At 43.5% G+C, this 6,000-nt stretch overlaps 1 protein-coding gene across 1 annotated transcript in view; it reads right to left on the bottom strand.

The window, feature by feature from the left end:
• Positions 1-4,289, bottom strand: part of Stambpl1 (STAM binding protein like 1) — a 43,829-nt gene extending 39,540 nt beyond the window's left edge. The window contains exon 1 of the mRNA XM_042689617.1: positions 4,021-4,289. The gene's annotated coding sequence lies outside the window, so the exon portion shown is untranslated. The remainder of the gene's footprint in view (positions 1-4,020) is intronic.
• Positions 4,290-6,000: the final 1,711 nt, after the last annotated feature.

The raw sequence follows: 6,000 nt of genomic DNA on the forward strand, positions 1-6,000 counted from the left end.
AGAAAGAAAGAAAGAAAGAAAGAAAGAAAGAAGGAAGGAAGGAAGGAAGGACAGAGAAAGAAAGACAGAAAGAAAGAAAGAAAGAAAGAAAGAAAGAAAGAAAGAAAGAAAGAAAGAAAGAAAGAAAGAAAGAAAGAAAGAAAGAAAGAAAGAAAGCAGACAGACCCAATTGAAAGATAAAAAAAAAACCCAAGGGTCAGAGAGGTTAATGATTTGCCCAAGAACTCACAGATAGTAAGCAGTCAAAATAATTCATGTTTCTAGCTACTTCATTTTCCTTGAGACAGGTAATAAAGTTAAGTAGTCTCTGACATAGCACATGTCTAATAACTAACTATATTAATAAACATTTACCAACTATATGCAAGATTCTGGAGTTCCTCATGTTTCAGCAGCAAAGGAGGGTTGTGATCTACTGTTGATGCTTGAGTGGGTGTGTAACAGATAGTTGCACTTGTACCCTTTTTCATATAAGACAACAAATTCTGATGCCTGGCTTTCGGAAGTGTTCCCTTCTCAACCTCAGTGTCCCTGGATCTTTCATCATGCTGCTATCATCTAATACCAGGTTATCAGCTCCCCTCCTTCCTTTTACTCATCCACTCCCACACAATTGCCAAAGTGCACCTATAGAAACACTCTTTCGTAACTGCCTTTCAAGGAACGTATAATTGACTACTGTATAAAATTAAGACTTTACCACTTGGCTTTCAAAAGTCTTAACTAAAGATATGGAGCATCTAGGCTTTTAACTCTCATGAAAGTGCTCCACTCTCTACTTATCAAATAAATAATGGCTATGAATGACTATGCTTCATCATCAAGAGATCAGCACCATTTCAGTTACTGCAGAATGCCGTTACACAGTTTTTCAATCTATTACTTCTTGAACATAATAGAAAAAACGTTGGCAAGTCTCACTTTATTTTTATTCAGCATAAAACAAAGTGTGATTAGAGAAGCATGCAAGTGATGACTATTAGAAAGAAATTTTGTATGATTATTGAACAGTGCAATGCTGATTGGTAGGTACATTTCATGTAATTTAGATCCTGAATCACAGGGGAAACCTCTAATGATTGGAGATGGAAAGTTGGAAGTACAACCAAAAGAAGGAGTAATATTTAATATTTCAGACCAAACAATGTATCCACTTCCAAAAGAATATCTTGAAAAATAATTAGAGCAAATCAGAAGGGAAGGGTTACTGGTGCTTCTATTAAGGTTCTGCTTTTACTAAACATAAGTTACTAAGTAACCAAATTGATGTCCCTAAGCCAACCACAGTAATATATCAGAATAACATGATTTAAATAAAACATTAGAAAAAGAATTAAACAACATGTGTTTGGAAGACTTAGAAATTTGCCAAATGTTAAATTGACCTCTGTACTTGGCTTTAGGAGATGCAGGATGGTACTAGAAGTTCATCTAATTTGCTTAGAAATGCAAACAATGTCAGATAAAAGCCACATCCAGATGTGGCAACATCCAGATAATTCCTGAGTTGAACATTCTGATGTCAGCTCAGAATTTCTGAATGTACACACATACAACAAGTTCAGAGAACTGGAACAATCAAGTTAAAAAGAATCAATACAGTGGTATTCTCTCAGTCTTTCTGTCTCTCTCTCTTTCTCTCTCTCTCTCTCTGTGATGTGTGTGTGTGTGTATGATTTTAGAGGGATGGATTTTGTTTCTTTTGTTGAGAATTGGTCTGCCAAGTTGAATATGCCAACTGGGGCTTCAATTTCATGAAGTGCTCCATATAAAATTATAACTAAAAAGGAATAATTCCAGGAGAGTCTATGTAATTAAATTGAGAAGGTAAAGAGTTTAGTTTGTTACTCATTTGACAAATATTTATTGAACATCTGTAACCCCTCAGTCCTAAGGGGTAGAAAATGAACTTTGTGCTTTCAAGAAGAGCCATGAGTCATTCCTCATAGCTTCAATTGAAGTCCCCTATAAATCTCTAACAGGGTCAAGAAAAAGTTATAGTACTAGACAGAATCAGAAACCAACAGATGAACAAAATGTGTCCCTGATACTTCTTCAGCAGTGTCTATGCTATTTCTTCTCATATGCTGAGTAAAAGTTGTTAAGGTTTACTTTCCTGTAAAATGAAATCTCATTCCTTGGACTATAGCTATAAGTAGACCTGGAACAGAGGCCATTAATTAAGTGAAATTAAATTCTATATCCTGAAGTTAAAAGAGGTAAGTATTATTAATAATTATTTAACTGTTTTTATCCAGTCCTTTTTAGGAACCAACTTCAAACCCTCCCTTATTTCCATGAGCAAATCTCTGCTAAGGTATCAGCAGGACATGGATTCCTTCATTATTCCTTCCAAGTCCCTCTACCTGGCAAGAAGAATCTCATGAAACAATGTAAAAGTAGGCAGAGAAGTAGCCTTGAGCACTGAGATAAAAGTAAAAACTTAGAATCTGATTTATCGATTAAATGATGCTTACTTTATAAAAGAGGTACAAAATAAAAAAGCAAAACAATAATTTTTTCTGTAAGCACTGATGTATAAATCACAGTCAGCATGCCTTCTGAAGCTGATTCCCAGGTAGGGGAAAAAAGAATTCTGCCTGTATAATGAAACAGAAATGCACAACCACTCATGGGCCAAGTCCAACCCAATAACAATCTATGCCTTTGAATAAAGGTGCTCTAAGGGATCTTATGGTAAAGAAAAACATTACCTTGCATAAAAAAGAAACATAAACATACAAAATGCCCAGTCTATAGTGCATTTTTCAAAGTTCAATTTAGCATCTATTATGAAGACATAAAATAACCAAATGACACAAAGTCTGGGGAAAAAAAAAAGAATAAAGCAATCTCTGTGTGAAACCATCACGGAAAATCTAGTCTCCCTCCCCCAAATTGAAACAAGAAGTCAAATATTCAGTTTTCACTCATCTGTGTTCTTGACCTTGACAGAGCCTTGAATCATGAGACTATAAATCAGCATCTTACTAACATCTACTATATTTATAGATAGATCTTAAAACCCACAACTTCATTTTCTCTTCGAAGATGAGGATGCTACGAAAGGCATTATGTTCCCCAATCTTACTTTGAAAGAAGTCTGCTTTACTTGATTCCAAGTACTGATTTCTGCAAAGTAAGACAACCACTTTCTTACCCTGTCATCAACCCTAGAGATTCCCCCCCCCCCCAATTCTTTAGCTCAGGTTCTCTTTCAGAATGATTAGGTTCCTTGGTTAACTTCCTTTAAAATTTCAGTACTGACAGCTCTTCAAGCTCTTGTCTGTCAACAGGGAAGAAGGTTGTTTTAGAGAGGACTGAAAACTCAAGTTTCCATTACATTCCACTTTTGTTTGTTTCACTGGAAGCTTTCAGCAAAATGCTTAAGTTATTCAAGAAAAAGAACATTGTCTCAAGAGTCCTTTGTAAGAGAAAACAGAAAACCACATCACTAGCCCCTCCAGGAATAAAGGTTTCTGTTTTTCCAATCCTCACTTCTCCTTTTCTTCCCTTTGTGTTCAGCTTACGTAAAGAAACAGAAAACAATGTGATGTGCGCTGTCTGTCTCTGTCTCTAGACAGTGTCTCTGTCTGTCTGTCTGTCTGTCTCTGTCTGTCTGTCTGTCTGTCTGTCTGTCTGTCTCTGTCTCTCTCTCTCTCTCCGATTACTGACACCATTTCCAAAGCTGAACAGCAAAGCATGCATGCGCACCCACAAGCCAGGTCACTGCCAGCAGGCCCATCAGCTTCCTGCCATCCTTCTCCATCATCAAGGTGAAACCAACCCCCAGGCCAGGCAGAAGGGTGCGCCCAGGCTGCTAGGGCGCACCGAGGTTGCCGGACCGCCGGGCCTGCAGGAAGCAAAGCGCACCTCCACCGGGAGCCAGCGTGCCACCGGGCTGGCGTCAGCGGAAGAGGCCACCGGGCACGGGCCCCCGGTGTGCACACACTCGCTCGCTCGCAGGCGCTGGGGCGCGATCACGCGCAGCACGCGCGCGCTTGCGACCCCCTCACTCACCCGCCAGCAGCCTTGGCTGTCCGGAGCCCGCGAGGGGCGGTGATCGCGGCGGCCCCGGCGCCGGCCGCGTGGTTCGGTCATCCGTCTGGCCCCGACAGCCCCGACCGCGGTGGCGTTTGCTGGAAGGCACGACAGACAGCGGGGGAGATAATGGAACCCAGGTCGGGGGCGCCCTACTCGATCGTCCGGGCGCGGCGCTTCCTGCCGGATCGCCGGTGCGGACTCTCAGCGTGCGGCTTCCTTCCTCCTCCTCTTTTTTTCTTCCTCCTCCGGGTGGTCTCACTTTCACCCCCAGGGTCCTGGCACGCAGGCCCAACGACTCTGAACCTGTATGCTGCTGCTGCCGCCGCCGCCGCGGCAGAAAAAGAATGTGCCACCGAGATGGTCCGGGCCTCCCGGGCCTGGAGGGCGCCGGCCTCGGGTGCCGCCTCCGCCGCTGCCTCCGCCCCCTCCTCCCCGCCGCGGCCGCCTGCGCGCCGCAGGAAAAGCTCGCAGGTGGCAGCCGGTCCCTGCGGACCGCCCGGGGCCAGAGTGGAAGGTGGCCTGCGGTTTCCCCATCTATGAACCTGCGCTCCTCCCGCCCTGCCCCACCACCCACCCGCACTGCGCCGGTCCCCCCACCGGGAATTTCTTCAAAAGGGGACTCCTGGCATGGCGGGTGACCTGAAGATCACCCAGCAGTCAGCTGAATCCCACAGGGAAACGGACTTAGGATAGGGCTGGGGGGATGATGGCATCTACATTTCCTAGAGGATTGATCTGTGACTGGGGACGCCCACCGTGAAACGGTTTAAGCTCTCCCCCCTCCACTTGTGCGTGCTGAAGAAATACAAACTGGCGGCGGTGGCTCCCGGGTATCATTGTAGTATTCGTATCACAAGCTGTGTTTTACATATGGCCCTGGCACCAGGCCAGGCACCTCATACGTGCATTCTTACTTATCTGCTATTGCCCTGTACATAAAAGCCGCTCTTATTATTTTTATAAGCAAGACACAGAGAACTATAGGGTATTTATCTCCAGTTACGAACCTAGAAAATTATAGAAGCTAGCATTTAATGGGAGGAGGGGGTGAGGAAAAGGAGAAACACTGCTCAGACATCAAAAGCTGTTACTACTGGCTGAATGGATTCTATTAAACGTTTTCGGAACTCTGCTGCTACTGGATGAAATCTAGGCCCTTCTCTTGACCTTGTTTTTGAGGCTAGCTCCAGAGTCCAGTGCTAGCTTACTGGCTTTTCTTCTAAACTTAAAGTCTTGCAGCCAGATGAGTATTTCTTAGACATGATCACTGCCACTTTGAGTGTGTGTGTATACCAGACGTTGGCGCTTGAACCCAAAGCCTGGGCACTGTCCCTGGGCTTTTGTGTTCAAAGCTAGAACAACACCACTTGAGCCACAACTCCACTTTCTGCTTTTTAGTGGTTCACTGGAATCTCACAGAGTTTCCTTCCCTTCCTGGCTTGGAAGAGCAATCCTCAATTCTCAGCCCCTGAAGCAGCTGGAATCACAGGAGGGAGCCTCTGGCCGGCACTGACACATTAGGTTTTAAGATGCTTGTTGGAGACAGCCTGCAACGTAGATTTTAAAAAGCAATGTTGTTTTGATTTGGGTTCCAAACTAGGAAATTTCCCTCTCTCCCCAATTCAGATATTACAAATTATTTATTTTGATCGTGTATTTGTTTGGAGTGCTAGGGAGTCAATAAAAGCTTCCTGTGGGCTATTCATTAGCTTTACCATCAAGATAATTTTCTCAACCCTCTCATTCAGCTTTTCGGTATTCTGTGAAAAATTGTAAGATGGAAGGTGGGTTATAGCAGTTACCTACTTTACATTGCATAAATGCTCTTCCATTTTTCCTGAAATCCCCGCCCCTTCCATCCATTCCTTCCTACTGCTCTGAGGAACTTGAGGTATTTGTAGTTCTGGAATGGATAATCGCATTATCTACTAGGTAATATACAATCAGTGATAGTTA

Source organism: Dipodomys spectabilis, unplaced genomic scaffold (assembly GCF_019054845.1).
Source record: "Dipodomys spectabilis isolate Male_0828 unplaced genomic scaffold, ASM1905484v1 ptg000125l, whole genome shotgun sequence".
Classification (NCBI taxonomy): Eukaryota; Metazoa; Chordata; class Mammalia; order Rodentia; family Heteromyidae; genus Dipodomys; species Dipodomys spectabilis.